Below are 15894 nucleotides of genomic sequence, written 5' to 3'. Positions count from 1 at the left end.
CCCACAGCGATAACTATGAGGGTTTCTCCTCTCTGCCCTTAGCCAATTCCCTTTGCCATTTCTAAATTCTCTAACACAAGTAAGCTGTGTAGCAATGAGCCTGCCTTTCCCAGAAGCATCCCTGTAAAGAGAATGGGTTTGAAGGCAGACTCTGTGAACTTATTCCATCCTCCCAGGTAACTCCAAAGTACTCCCAGATCTGCAGAGATTTATTCCACTCCAAGAAAAAAAAAAAAAAAAAAAAAGGGGGGGGGGTGGGGAAAGAATGAAGACTGTTAGAGAATGGAAGCCAAATTAATTTCAGAAGAAATTGGTTCATCCCTTACTGGCATCTGCAGAGTTGCATCAGCTTGCTGCGGAGATGGATTTGGCCCTGTATTTCTGAGAATCCAGCCTTGTTTCAATTCTTCTGAACACTTCCTTCTTTCCTTCTGACTGCACTTCGGTTTTGATCCAAGTATCAGATAGGCCCATGAGGCAGCTGACTTGCACTGAATCTAACATAAACTTCTACTGACAGGTTCTGCTACCTAGGTGATGCATGGCCCACCAGTGAACAAAAAAGATAAGGTCTCAGCTTCTTTCCTTGCTATAGCAACAAAGCACCTTGTGATGATATTTTTTTCTGTTTCATAAGATGGTTGCCATGGCAAGTTACTTGTGTTGCATTGTCAGATACTAAAAGGAAACAATTTGCGTTCTCTAGAAAACTCAAAATTTTACAAGTTGATTGGGTATTGGTTTGCTTTCTGCCATGACACTACTCATCCTCTAAGTTCAGGGAGAGATGAGCAAGAAAAACATCCCAATGTGGGGAAAGGACTTGCAGGTTTCTTGAGTCTGGTGTATCTGCAGGAGGAATAAATTAAAAGGTTATGAAGAATATGGTGGTCTGGGGAAGCAAAGCTCACGGGGATCTCTGCTTTTCTCAGTATGCTCTCAGAGACAACATTAAGGGGAGCACAGTGATATAGTCGTGCTTCTAAACACTTCAAGAAAGTTTCAGTTACACAGAAAAAGTATGCATCCAGGAAAATGGACTAGGTGAGTGCAGGGAGAGCTCAAAAGCCATGGAAAGAACCAGGAAGCAGTCTGCATAATTAAAAGTCAGGTGAAGTTGTAGATATGGCAAAGTAACAAGAGACTTAGAAGAACAAAATCAAATGACATCACTAATTGACCCTCTGGGTCTGCTGAGAATTGATACACCCTTCAGTATATGAAAAATATATGATGTATATCCAGATGTATTCAAGCATGTATCCTTGTGAAGCTAAAACATTACTGGTATTTATGTTGCTGATGATTTTGATGATCACAAGAACTTTTCATGTTCTTTTGGGTTTTTTTAGGGGGAAAGAAAGAATAATTCAACTTGGCTGTTGCCTGAGTGTTTCTACTAGCAATAACTCTAAAAAGATTAACATTTAAAAAATGTTGGGGTAGCTTGATCCATAGCTGATGAACAAGTTCAGTTGCTAACTAAGCTCTTGGCATAAGTTTCTATGCCACACAGTGGTGAGCTAAGCTCACACCTTGTCTATGACCCTCTTCTTGCAGAGGTTAACGAAGGAATGACAATGTCAAGGAGTTATTTTTTGGGTCACAGCACCTACAAAAATCAGTAACGTACCTTCCCAGACTGACTTTAGAGTACTGTTACAAAAAGTCATTGCAGGATAAGCATGTCCATGAGTTATGGCTTTCCACCTGCAAGCAACATACAGTTCGGTGAAGACAGTCGAAAAACTGAAGGCATGGGAATGATGGAACGACTTTTCAAGCCAACTGCAGATTTTGTTTTGCCAGTATTACTGCGGCAGTATGGATCTTCTGAGATTCTCTCAATTTCCTTTTTATTGCTCCACATGCCAGTGGACTAGCCTTCCTCTCCTGTCAAGTAAAGCCTGCAATAGTTAGTAGCACTGCAGGATTTCTAGAGAGCTGCACATTTCTCTTTGCCTGCCTTGAGGTTTGACGCAGAGCACAGGAGCTGCACTGATGCCTGGAGGAGTTTTTTGCCAGTCCAGCTGGAGACATGATTGGATGAGTTAGTAGGGTAGTTAGTTAGTAGACTGAATTACCTTCTTGCAGTGGCATTTGCACTGCTGTTGCTGTGGCACTGTTTAAAGTGACACTACATCCCATGTTTAAAAAAGAGGGTTCTGTCTTCCAGAGGCCTCAGACAGGCCAGACATTTTCCTAGAATCAAATTCAAGTTTAGAGAAAGGAAGGAAGAATCTGTCCAGGCAGCATGACTTTTTACAAACAGAACTGGCTATAACCTCAGCAAGTGTAGATCTGCCCAGCTTTGCCAAAAGCAATGGAGTTATGCTGCTTTACAACAACTGAGGATCTTGTCCCTATATTTTGCTTTTTTAACCCAAAAATAGAGGGAGAAGACATCTTTAAGATATATCACTCTCTGTGTCCTCGCAAGTTTGTGTCATCACCTCTATGTGATTATGACTCACCGATAGATGATTACGCCTCTGTCTTCCAGCAGTCTGCAAACAAGTAGTCCTCAGGTATTTTATATCCTGATGTGATCTGGCACTGAAGAATGAGCAAGAGAGAGGCAGTTTTGGTTCCATCTTCTGGTGTTTCTTGGTTCCATCTTCTGGTGTTTCTTGGTTCTTGTATGTCACTGAGAAGCCCAAGAAGCATGAAACTGAGGTTCACCCATACCTGTGTCTATTAAATAACCTATTTGGTTCTTGCTCCCTGGTAAGTTCTTCTGGGCCACCTAGGTACTGAAAAGTATGAGCCCACTTTCAGGGTGCTTCAAAAAGCAAGAACTCTGCATGCTCCAGTACCCTGCCTGCTCACCAGAAACGGCTAAAACAAGATGAGACAGGTTGCGCGGAGAGGCGGTGCGCTGTGTGTACATGTGTCTGCCTGTGAAGAAACCCATCACCTTTGTGTGTGCTGCTGTGCCTGCTGTTGGCTTGCTCAGGAGAGATGCTGTGTTTCTGCGAGCTGCGGTCCTTGTATCTGTGGAGAACTGAGAGGTTGTTCAGAATCAGGAGGGCTTGTTAGAAGCAAGTAAAGAGTTTCAAGGTAGGTTAAAGCTTCAGCCTTTTTGCTTGGACCTGTCTGTTTGCACGCTAGCTTTTAGAAAGTGCTCTGGCAGGTTTGTTTGTGCTGGTGCAACATGTCTATGAGACCTGAAAAAACCTGCAAAACTCTCTCAGTGGGTATCCTTAGAACTCGCTTAATCTACTCTTGCTACAAGATCTGCAGGGCACGAGCTTTCTTTTTATTATGTGTCAAGCATAGTATCTAGAACAATGGTTTCTAGATCCATTTTCAGATTACTAGATACTTTTCTAATGGAAACAATAAATTGTGGCAGTGTGCTTGAAACGTGTCAGAGTGAACAGTGCTGTTCCAGTACCAGGAATGCACACTTTATTCAGCATCACAGTCTCCATCAAAGCGTGACCACTTCTGCATGCACCTGGATAACAAGGCAACTATACAACCCACTATCCACTTTCCAAAGTGACAGGCAAATCATGGTTCTTAATAGTAGAAAATATCTGGTAACTTAGGCGTACTGTGACAGGATGGGAAATGCTGCATTGAATTCATGGAATGAAGCCTGAGCCCATCAAGGTTTACTAGCTCTGATTTAGCAGTGCTCCTTGTGGGACCCAAATAGGATCAGAGCCTCTCGCCATGCTTGGACCTTTGCCTGTAATTGGAGTAATTCTGTCCATGCCATGTGTATCTCTGCTGCAAAGCCTAATTGGACCCCAGCTGTCTTACACAGAGCCAATTCAGGTGTCTTTTCTTTCGCGGCCTGTCTAAATCACTCCTGAATAATTTGGAATCATCTATTTTTCTAGGCATTTCCAGGGCCCAGTTAAAAGCGCCCTGTGAGCCGGCTTCAGCCTACGGGTTATCAGCTAGGGACTGTGATTGGTAAGAAACACTACGCTTCAGCAGTCTCCGGTCTTCCTTCCCCAAACGCGCTGTTTGCTGGGCCTCCGCGCGGAGCCGCGAAAGGCAGCTCGGCCCAGGGCAGTACCTGCGGCGTGCGGCGCTAGGCCTTGCCTGCAGGGCGAGGGCTCTCCCTGCCGCGCCACCTGGAAGGCCGTGCCCTTTCAACGGCAGCAGCCCTGTTTCCGCGACCGGCCGGAGGCAGGCGAGTGGTGGCTCGCAGGCCCCGGGACAACCGGAGGGTTGAGGTGATCTCGCACTCCGCACGCCGTGTCGGGGGAGCTTCTGCTGCCAACCCGCTGTCTACCGGGAAAGCCGCGGCGGCTCTCGTTCGCCCCCGCGGGTTGAGCACCTCTGCAGCCGCGGGGAAGGGCCGCCTGAGGGGAGCGGGCGGGCGGTGGCGGGTGCTTGTAGCGCAGCGGCCGCCAGGCCTTCCCCTCACCCCGGGTGCCGGGAGCTCCTGAGGAGCGGCCGTCGCGGGGCGGAAAGCAGTGACACGGCCCCGAGGGGGAACGACGAGATCAACCGCGGCTCCCGGGGAAAGGGGCGCGGAGGCGCCGGTAGCCACACGCCGCGGCGAAGCGACGGCCCTGTTCCCTCCGCCACCTCCTCCCCCCCCCCCGCCCCCCAACCGCCCGTCGTCGCCGCCGCCACCGCCCTAGGGACCGCCCCGCGGCCAGGCCGCGGCGGGCGGGCGGTGGCGCCTGATTGACAGGCGCCGCGGCCCACCCGGAGGGCGGTGGCGGCGGGAGCCGCCTATCAGCGGCGGGTGGGCGGGGTGTGAGGCCTGGGCGTGTGCCGCGGCTGCCGGCGGGGCGCGCTCCCGCTCTGCTCCGCTCCCCCCGCACGCACATTGTCCGGGCGGCGGCGGCGGCAGAGCGCCCCGGCGCCCGGTGCCAATGCGGCGCGGGCGCGGCACACCGGGGGTGCCTCCACCACCGCGGTGGAAACTTCACCTCGCCGCCAGGCCGACGCGCAGCTGAAGCCCCCGGCGGGGCCGGGCCGGGCGGGGAGGAACGGAGCGGCGGGGTGGGGGGGGCAGTTCGTCCGCTTGGGGGCCGCCTCGTCTTGTTTGATTTTTCCTCCGTTAGAAGAGAAAACAAATATTATTATCCCGCTTTAAACTTCCGTGCTCTGCTGTCTAGGACGCGCATCCCGCCTGGCGGGGTGGACGACCCGGTGAGTGACCGCCGGGGCTGGGACGGGTGGGACGCGCTGTCGGGGGGAGGGGGCAGCACCCACCCGCTTGGCGGGGACGGGCTGGCAGCGCCGCCGCCACCTGTTAGCGGGGCGGCTACACCCCCTTGGGAAGTTTGTACCCCCACTGTGCTGGGGGTGCCCCCCCGCCGTGCCCCGGTGGAGAGGGAGGCGGTGGGATCCCCGGCGGTGGGCGGCGGCGGGGTCCAGCGGTGTTTCGGGGCGGTGGCGCGGACCCACCTGCATGCCTGGCCGCGCCATGACTGTGCTGCCTGGGCGCTGCCTGCCGACCCCAGCCCCGGGCAGGCCGCTGAGGTGTGTGGGGGAGTGGGGCCACCGAGCCGCAGCCTCTGCATCCCCTTTGCCCTCCATTCCCTCTACACCTCCTTTGCCCTCCATCCTCTGCCTTCCTTCTCCTGCACCCCCTTGGCACTCCGTTCTCTCCCCACCCAAGCTGCAGCCCCCTTTCCTTCTCCCCTGTGCCCTCTTACTCTCCCCGTGTTCCCAAGCTGCAGCCCTCTCTGCTCCATCTCCCTCCTCTTCCTTGCACCCTCAGTTTGCAGCCCTCACACCTGCCTTCCCTCATCCTCTTGCATTCCCCACACCATCCCCGTGATGCTCCCAAGGGGGACCACCAGGCCCCCCACCCTTTGCCAAAGCAGGTGCCCACTGGGCTGTGGCCCATCGGAGCGGCACTCCCCAAGAGAGACCAGCTTCGTGGCAGTGCCAAGTGTTGGCAGGCCAGGGGCGAGGTGTGGAGGGGGCACGCTGGTGGCAGAGGTGCAAGTGAGCAAGGTCCCCCCGTTCCTGCACGTGTGCGGCTCTGCAGAGCTGCCAGCACCTCCCTTCCTCGCAGGGATGCTCGCCGCCGGGGCTCTGCAGCGTGCGGAGGCTGCTTGTGCTCTGCCTGCCGTGCAAGGGCGTCGTGGGGTCTGGGGGTGCAACCTCTTTGCCCCAAGTGGAGCAGGTACATCCAGTGGCTCTCTCGGCCCATACGAGTCCTGGTTGGGGATGCGTTTTAATTGCCTCAAGCAGTTGAGTGTGCCTGGAGACAAAAGAGCCGATGAGAAATTAGAGAGGACTGGCAAACTCTGGAGTGACTGGAGAAATGCTTAGGACAGCTGGAAGCAGGATGGTGCAGCAGGAATGGCTTGGCCCAAGTCAATCCTTGACCCCAGTCAAGCCATTGACTATTTCAGGCACCTAAGTCATGTCTCTTTAGCCTCTGCCGTGCAAAGTTGCCCCTGGGTAGGGCTCTGAGATGCAGAAGGGGTACAGACTCCTGGTGAGGCTTTGTTGTGACGTTCCCCAGTCTGGTTGGCATGTGTAGGTTGTGCAGCTTGGAGCAGGATCTGGTTTTGAATGGAGAAAAGTGCATGAGGCTTTGTGCAGGTTCAACTAAAGAGTTGCTAGAGGGTTGCATGCTGGATGTTGGTTTCTCCTGGTCGGAATGTCTAATGTGTTTATCCTTGCAGAGCTCCAAAAGATTTTGATTTTGCAGCTAGTGACTTGCGTGATTTTTCCCAAGTGTTTGTAACACAGCCATGACTTCAAATCCATGTGTGTCCCCCCTCTGTGTGTCTAATCTTTTCCTTCTCCTTGTCAAATGTTTTTCCTGTGTGATTAATAACGTGTCAACTGCTTCATTTCAGCGCCGGGGAGGCCGATGCTGATTGATTGATTTCCCTGTTCAGTCTTCTCGGTGGGTCTAGAGGCTGATGGGTGTTATCACTGCAGAAAAGTCTGCTTTGGGGTGGGAGCTGTCAGCATGTCTTTTTTTTTGTCTCAGTGAACATCTTATTTAAGTAAAAGAGGTGATACCTCCATGTTTACATAATAATGATCTTGTAATTAGCAATAATTATCTCAGTTTGGGATATCACTGTAATATTTAAACAGGACTTATTACCCGAGGGACACTATTCTGGTCCCAAGGAGTTACCCTTGGTGTGGTTCTCTCCTGTGGCGAATTTGGTTCTTGGCTGCTGTCAGTGGTGAAGCAGTGGTGGGAGTAACCTTGGGTTTCTCTGACATTGGCCTAGAAAGTGATGGCCACGGTTTCCTCATGGAGTCCGGCGCTGCTTCATGGGGCTCCCTGGCAAACCTGCCACCGTGTGTGTGGAGATGGTCTGCCTTGGTGGCTTTCACCCTGTGGTCTGAGGACTCTCAAGGGAACTCCATTGCTATTGTGTTGGGCCAGAGAGGGGAAATAAACAGGCTGAAAAATTGCTGATTGACCCTTTTTTCCCCTAGTTCTCCTAGGGAGGTTTGAAAAAGGCTGCTGGTACTTGGGAAGCTTTTTCCTGTGGGACTAGAGGCCCTGAGGCATCCTTGTCCACGTGGCTGTCTTTCATCTAACTTCCCTTTCAGAGGAGCAAAGCTCAACTTACAAACATAAAGGTTTGCTTCCAGGCTGGAGACGGCACCCACTGCTGCCCCTCCTGCTGCTGGTGCACCCCAAATTTACCTTTCTGCTTGTTTGCCCTTGGAGCTCCCCAGGTTTTCTTGGGGTAAAAAAGCTTTATGGAGTAAAAAAGTTGAATGTGGGGGAAATACTCAACAAAATAAAACCCAGGACAGAAGGTACTGCCTGTTAAGAGGGGTTCCTTGTGGGAGGGTGATGAAGAGGTAGAAGTGTCTTGTCTCCTGTCTTTCAAGATGTGTTATGCTGCTGTACTTTTTGTCAGTCTGGGAAAAGCAAAATGATTCTGCTCTGAGCCCTCTTTATCTAACTGTAATTTATTATCAGCTTTCTGTTTTAACATTTTTGAAGTATAAACTTACTACCAGAGCTTATTAAGGAGCAGATTAAAATGCTGAACGTATTTGAATTTTACCTGTATTAATCTAATAATATATTTATGAAATGATATTTGATCAGCTCTGTAGCTAGTTGAAGACCACAAAAGAGTATTAATCAAATAAAATTATTTGACAAATACGGATGAGATTATACAAATTATGTATTTGCCAACTGCCATTCAACTGCTCTACCATGGCACGTTCCTCTTTCTCTTTTATCTTTCCCTTCCAGTTTTCATTCCACTTTTTCATGTTTTATCTTTTCCTGAACTGTCCTCAGTATCTGTTTAATTTCATTTTTCCTTTCCCTGCATTATCTCTTTTGTGTCATGGTTTTCCTTTCCTTCTTTCTTCTGCCTCTTTCTTCAACGTCTCTTTCCGTGCTTTTTGAGTCTAAATTAGCCAATTTTCCTTTTTTTCCCTCCACCTTCTTGGTGGAGATTTTTATTGAACACTTCATAGCCAGCTCAACTAAACCTGGCATACATTTAAACCCATAAAAATGTAAAACTAAACCCAGACTGCATGTGAGTATGAAGATGTTTGCTCGGTGGTACTGCTTCTCTGCTTCTCCCTGGGTTTGCTGGCTGTTGCAGGAAGGGTGTTCCTGCAATTCTGGAGGTTTTTCCCAGCTCTCAATTTTGCTTGTGCTCTCCTTATGCCTTTTTTAAAGTGAATTTGACTTTGTATCCAAAGAAAACAAGTAGGATCAACTGGCAGACCTTGAATTGTTCATTGGTTGTGTATCTGTATGCAACTTGCTTCCATCTGCTGCCTGACCAAGCCCAGCCTCCCTGCCAGGCAGTCCTGCTTTCCCCCTGGCATCATCCTTCCTCCCCTCTGGGGTTACATCCAGGAGGTGTCTTTCAGTAGAGCAACAGGAACAAGTGCTCTAAAGGTTTTCTGGCTTACCTGTTACTTTTGTAGTCTGCATGAGTGTTGTCGGGTTGATGAGGGTGAGAAGCAAGAGGCGAATAGGTTATTGTGCATGACTGAGCAGTCACAATGTTCAACTTGGATCTAGTATTCAAAGATTAAAGTATTTTAAAAATGAAAGTGCTGTTATGGAAAAGACTTGCTTTTTTTCCCCTGGATGAAATTGGGGGGGGAGGGGGGAAGGGGGAAGATATTCTCAAAAACAACAAAAGGAGTAGAAAACTTTGTATTTCAGGGGAGGAGATTTGCTCTGCTTTGGCAAAAAAGCTCAGGCAGTCCAGAGGAGTCTGGTGGTAGTGCTCGGAGTATGTGATTTGCCTCTGCTGATGGTTGCAGTGATGTTGCTGCAGTGAATGAGCTAAGCCTTGTATGTCATAGCTGTCTGCTTTAAGTACTGGGAGTTACATGATGATGCTTTTTCGTACCCGTAAGGGAAGGTCTCTGCTGTGCTGAAGTTAACAGTTACACTGCTCCTCTATGTCTTGTGAAATGTTTTGGATAACTGGCACAGCAAGCAATCCAGGAGGCACGTCGTCGCGAAGCAAATTGATTGGGGAGGATGGGGCCAAGAGGAATATTCTTTTGCAGTTAATTATTTACTGCAGGGAGAGAGGGAAGCTGATGTTTGGTTTATAATTACAGATATCCAGAGGAAAATGCTTCAGGATGATCCATTTTAATCTGTGTGTTGCCACCTGTTTCTTGGTCTGTCTTACAATGTGAGACCAGCACTGTTTAATGACTGGTTCAGTAAAAACAAAACTTCATTATGAACTTTTCACTGCTGGAATATGGTTTTACAGCTTATTGTGAGTGACGCAAAATGGCCTGAATGCCTACAGAGGGAATAGTCTTCCTGTGCTCGCTGTCTTAATGCACGACCTGCCTATGGTGCCCATCTGACAGCAACGTGGGCTCTTGGAACAGCTCATCTCTGTGCTGAAAGGTGACTTTGTGGTTAAAGTGAAGGACCGTGAACCCAGGAGTCCTGACCCTCACCCTGGTCTTGGCTGAGCTGGCTGCCTTATCTCACTGGGCTCTCTTCTTCAGGAGCGATACTGACCCAGCAGATATCCAGGCTGTCTGCTAAAAGGATACGATGTCCTGGGTGAGGGACACTCTGATAATGCAGCAGCAGCCCAGGTACTTGCATAATACAGTGCTGTGGGACGAAGTATAAGTGGATTTTTCCTTTTGCATAGCTAAACCCATTACAGATCATGCTGCTTATGCATAAGTTAAATTTAAGAGCTGGTGGAGCTGAGTTTAGATGCTCATGTGTGGGAGCAATAACTTGATGAATACAAAAAAGAGACATTGCTGCAATGTCTCTGGGAAGATGCCTATGCATCTTATGCTTGTTTAGCATCCTTAAGAGAACAGCAGATATGAGGGAGAAGCTGTGGCCTGTGAAATGAAGAGGATGTCATCCTCTTACTGGGAGGAAGAGAGGAGCGAGATCCAAAAAGTCAGGTAGTAGGAGCGAAATGAGAGATGCAAGTGTGCATGGTGGGGTCTGCTCCAGGCCGCCCTGTTCTCACTGAGTAAGGCCCTGCAGGAAGAGAAGTGAGGAGGAGGTCAGTGGAAAAAGGTACTGTGGAAGGTGCTGTTGTGCAAGGTGGATCATTTGCTATCCTGCTGGTCCAGGCTGAATTGGAGCATGGCTGGCTGGCAGCAGGACTGCATGGGATCGTCTCCCGTGAGAAAAAACAGACCAGTGAAAAATCTGCAAAGGAGGCTCTGAGTTGCAAGTGTTTGTTCCCCAGGGAAATCATGATCTTGTTTAGAGGCTTGCTGAGAAGTGAGCTCTGCTCATCAGTGGTTTGCTGGGGTAAAAGGCTGCCATTGTGTAGGCTTGCTCCACTATCAGTGTTGAGTCTGCTCTGATGCTCCATGCCGTCTTCGGCAGTTCTGTGGCTTTCATCCAACTCTGTTCAGCCTGCTCCAAACCATGTGTATGAAATGTATTGAACGTATGAAATTGGAGTCTGCAAATTATGCATTTCATCCCTTGTCCTACCCCAGCTAACGACTGCAGCAGCCAGAGCAGTTCTTCTGGTACAGTACTAGCTCCTGCATTTTGATAGTGACCATAGCATCCATTGCTCTTTTCCTGCAGCTGGCTTTGCTGGAGCAAGAATGAGATGACAGGGAGCTTAGTGTTACGTGAGGGACTGGAATTCATCCTCCAGAAAAAGGAGAAGGCTGGGCTTGAGAAACCAGGCTTTGGTTGGTACGGTAAATAGATAAAAGAGTAGCTGAGTATGATAAGTAAATAAAAAAAATCACTGTTTCTTGGAGGTCAGTATGGGACAGACCCTGGCTTCTGTGTGTGCTAATCCTGTAACTGACTTTTCCATTGTCTCCCCTTGGATCTGTGTCTGTTGATGCAATGGCTCGTTTTGGGTCCCGCCGTGTTAGGCCTCTACTGTGAACAGCATGACCGTCTCCTTTGTAGCAAGCAGACCCAGCAAACAGTGATGAAAACAGGAGGTACCCCCTGCCTGTATGCACACACCCCCCCTTACCTCCCCTGCTTGTGTGTGGAGGCTGAGTATATAACCTTATAATATAACATTGGTCATGCAAGGTTTCCCCCAATCTTATTTCCCCGGGCCTTTTCCTGATTTACATGATATCCTACAAGGCCAGCCAGCTTTTTCTGGAGGGCTTGTCCCACTTTCCATGAAGGCAGCCTTGGGCAAGTGGTCTGCTCCCTGACCTGCTTCGACAGGTGTGTGCTGGCTTCTTGCTCTGCTGATGTGGGAGGGAGTATAAGAATAAGTGCTGGGAGGGTAGGCAGGGGGAGGACATTGCTGTGCCTGTTGGTGGTGTGGCCTCCCATCTGACAGTTGGTGTAGCTGCTGATGGATGAGAAAGTACACACAAATCCCTGCTCCTCTTTCTGCCTCATTGTTCTGCTGGGGGACATGGTGGCTATGATTTGTACTCAAGTCTGTGAGGGTCACGTCTGTTCTCTGTACTCCTTGGAGTACAGATGTACATCCTCCATCCAACTGTACTCAGTTGCAGCTGACAACTCTGTGGCTATTCTGGTGTCCCTTATGAATTTCCAAATATCAAGGTATTCATTCTCAAAACACACACATGCTGGAAAGACATGACCACCATGACCATGGTGAAGGTAGGAAACAGAGACATGAGAGTGTCAAACCTAGAACTGGAAAAGTGCTTCTGCTCTTGCTTTTCCACAGAAGCAAGGATGCTGCCTACTGGTGTGGCTCATAGTTACAGGGGCATGTGCAGGGTCTCACCAGGTCTGTGGCAGAGCAGGGAGGTGAATGGATGAGAGTGGAAATCTGGCTGATCCCTGTGGAAGATGTATCTGGTACAGTTGGTACAATTGTACTGTGGTCCCTTGTGCAGAAGGGACGAAAGCCACAGTATTCATCCCAGAAAGCTACTGCAGAGGCAACATCAGGACGTATTTCTGAGAGTAGCCAGCAAAGTCAACACAGAAATGTTGTCAAGCGCTAGATCAGTTTTGTGTTCCCCTCCTTGCACTACACCCAGTCTCGAAGGATCAGTGGCTAAAGACGTCAGACACCTAATTAGAGATGTTTTCAAGTGTGAAAAGCATCGTCTTCTGAAAATACTGTCCCTTTATGTATCTCAGTTGGTTATTCAGAGACCAAAGTAATCCCACAAACTCCAGTAATGTTGACCAAGGTTCAAGGAAAGCAAGAAGAGCTGTAGACTGTGCAGGAAGGTAGGGCCGTGTAGAGTGCAGCCTGGATTCAGCATGCGGATGATGATCTGCATGGGTCTGTTGAGCAGACGCAGTGATAGAGACAATCAGTTGATGTTGGACTGGGAGGTCCACCAACTGGCTGCCTTGAAAATGTTTCCCTGCTGACCATGCTGACTCGTGATAGGTGGCTGAGGGTGGAGGGTGCATTGGAGCACACAAGGTTTTTAAACCACTGACAGTGGTTATTTAGAGGTGCAGCAAAGTGCTTTTTGTGGGCATACCACTGCAGCTTAACTTTGACCTCCAAGAGATTGGTTTGCTACCACCCCCACCACAAACCACAGGATCTTAGGGCTGATCATAGGTGGAGTGTCGTCATAAGCCCACATCAGTCCTCCTGCCATGGGGCTATAGACCATGTCAGCAGCCTTTCAGTGTGGGTCTAACAAGTCAGTGCCTCAGTGGGGTGAGACAAGTTCTCTCCCTATTTTGTAGCAGGCACGAGGAGGATACAAATAGGAGAAAAATGGCCTTTCTAGTCTGATTGCAGTAACTATTGTCATAGTTTTCTTCTTGAGATCACTTCCTATCTGCCATCCCAAGCAAGAATTTGGGCAGTTGTCCTGCAAGGAGGAAAGCTAGGACTTTCAGACCTTAAGTAACATTTGCTTAATAATTAGTCATCTGATCCCCACAACTACTGCACCTGATTATCAGGGGCCAGACAAGATATCCTCTGCTCTATGTTCCTTCCACATTGAACACATTAATCTGTACAGGTAAGAGAGAATACTTCCTCTACATCAGTTCATATATTTGCTGTTCCTCCTCTTCTGCGGAGTATGAGCAGCCACCCTCTTCCAACCTTTGAAGTGTCCGGGCCTGACTGCTCTTCATATCTGCTAGAAAGTGAAAAACTGTGCTCCAAGTGCCAAGTTCTGGCTGTGGAAAGTGAGTTAATCCATGAGTTTCTCTTTCTTCTTGCTCCTTCCCAGTGTTTTGCTGGTAGATACGATCAGTCTTGCTGCTCGTGGGTAACATGTCCCTACCCCAAGTATCTACCAGTACCTATAACCAGGGCAGACACTGGCTGCCCCAAGTATCTACCAGTGCCTATAGCCAGGGCAGACACTGGGCAGGGAAAGGAGAGGCATTATTACAACCTCTTGTTTTACAGCTGGGGAACTGAGGAATGGAAATCCATGTTAACAGGAGGAGCCTGGAGAAGAGTTGAGAACAAAAATTGTTGTCCTAGTCTGGTGCTTTGACTGCAAGATCAGCTTCCCCCTTCCTTTGGTAACTGGTGAGTGTCAAAAGATTGAGCACCCAACTGTTGACGTGTTGCTTATCTGATTTTCTGATGAGTGAAATGCTTTCTCATCACGATGAACCCTAAGAAGGTGGGATTTTGTTTCCTTCTATCATTTCAAGCAAGGTTGTCTTGTCTGTTGTTTTAATATTGTAGGTATCTGGTCTTAGAAGCGAGTGAGGGCTGGAATAGCAGTCCTTTCTGTGTAAGTCTTCCAGGCTGTAAGTGGGGCTTGCGTCTGCAGAAATGGATAGATATCCAATGGTAAAACTGAGTGTCTTGGCTTCTTGTGGGTTGGAAAAACAGTTACAAAATTTGGGCAATTGAAAAGAGATGTTGCAACCCTCTGGATGGGGCTTGATTTAAAAACCAGAGGGCTTTAGAATCTTGATTTGTGTTGGCGGCAGATGGTTGCAAAATAAGCCATCTCCCTTTTGGTCACTCGCACCGAGGCACTATTTCTGGAAAGATCTAAAAAACAAGATGCAGTTAATAGACCAAGTTTTCGAGGATAAAAGAAACTTAGCACGGGGCGGGGGGGGGGAAGGTAGATTCATTTGAGAAGTGAGAAACCCCTTTACTTTCCTCAAAGCAGTTTCCGAGGCACCTAATCTAATCTTTCCAAAACAATTCTCTAGTAGCCAGGGCTCACATATTTTAAAAAAAACAGTGTAGAAATGAATGTATCGTGACAGTTTAATTTGTTGCTGAAATACATTCACCTCTGGGGTAATTCAGAGCAACCATGGAGTGGATGATAAACCCATTCAGGATGGGAGGTGAATAAAGGGAGGCTGCTCAGATGAAACTGCTGATGGAAGATGTTCATGCAGAAGTATAATTCCTGGAATTTAGGTTTGTCATCTTCTTCCTTTGACTGTAATGGAGCTGTAACCTGTTGACATCTTCTGAACAGGACAGTTGTTGAGTCCTTGCATATGTCCTTGCTGTGGTAGCAAGGGAGGTTTTGGTCACAGGGAAGACCATCTGGTACTGGCCAGCTTTAGAGATTAAATGGATGCAGAAGAAAAGATGGAGGATTACAGATCGTAAGTTACAGGGCCCTGTACCTTCTGGTTATGGTTGAGGACTTCTAAAGGCCCAGGGCGGCTAGCTGGATATTGTAGTCACCAATCCATGGGTGCAAATTGAGCTGTGTAAAGCTGGCCTGCAATCTATCATTTTAAAGAGAAAGCAAGGCAATTGCAGGATGCTCTTGAGAAGGCAAAGAAAAGCCTGCCTGAGTCTTAGAGGAAGATATACAGTTTGAAAAGAAAGAGATATGGAGCTGCTTCTGTGGCCCTGCTTAGGGTCCTCAAGCAGAGTGTTGTCTGAAGTGTGCTCCTTGTGAAGAGGCGGGAAGCTGAGTGCCTAGCAGAGGGCTGGAATTTTTCAGAGCGTGCTACTAAGTATGTGGTTTTTGGCAAGCCCTGCAATTGCATTGCAACAGGGTTACGAGGTCTTGTTCAAATTCTGCTGAAGTTGGTTGAACTGCAGTGACCATGGACTGGCAGGCAGTATAGCATCTCTCAGGTCATTTCAGGTTTTCATCTCCTTTATTTCAAAGTCTCCATCTAGAATGAGTTTATTCACAGCTTGGAGCAACTTCAGAATAAATCCCATGGGAGGAGAAAAAGAGGAAAAACAAACAAACCAACCACCACTAAAACAGATCAAAATAATCAAACAGCTCATGCTATGGCACTACAATGTGACTGGCAGCTGATGTGTGGAGGTGGACAACCACCGGTCACACTTTCTCTGTATGGCTTGCTCTGTGGGGGCAATGGGAGCAAGTACCTGTTATCTCTTTGTGTCCTAATCCCAACATTTAAAATCTGAGGCAGGAGCCTGCAAACTTGGTGACAATTGTATGCTGGGGTGGAAGAAAAACCTGTGCCACCATTAAGTCACCCTTTCAGGGAGCTAGTTTGAACTTCTTGTTTTCTTCTGAACCCTTCACTTCAGTCCCACTGTGGGTAAATGTCATGCG

At 48.6% G+C, this 15894-nt stretch overlaps 1 protein-coding gene across 5 annotated transcripts in view; it reads left to right on the top strand.

The window, feature by feature from the left end:
• Positions 1-4724: 4724 nt before the first annotated feature.
• LOC104631064 (GTPase HRas) overlaps positions 4725-15894 on the top strand; it is a 44295-nt gene continuing 33125 nt past the window's right edge. For 3 of the 5 annotated variants that reach the window (XM_075754833.1, XM_075754832.1, XM_075754835.1), the window contains exon 1: positions 4726-5124. The gene's annotated coding sequence lies outside the window, so the exon portion shown is untranslated. Of the gene's footprint in view, positions 5125-13769; positions 13896-15894 lie in introns of all 5 variants that reach the window. The other 2 variants (XM_075754836.1, XM_075754834.1) reach the window with 2 other exon arrangements.

The sequence above is a fragment of the Balearica regulorum genome, chromosome 5, assembly GCF_011004875.1.
Source record: "Balearica regulorum gibbericeps isolate bBalReg1 chromosome 5, bBalReg1.pri, whole genome shotgun sequence".
Lineage (NCBI taxonomy): Eukaryota > Metazoa > Chordata > Aves > Gruiformes > Gruidae > Balearica > Balearica regulorum.
This window is presented reverse-complemented; position numbering and strand designations above follow the sequence as displayed.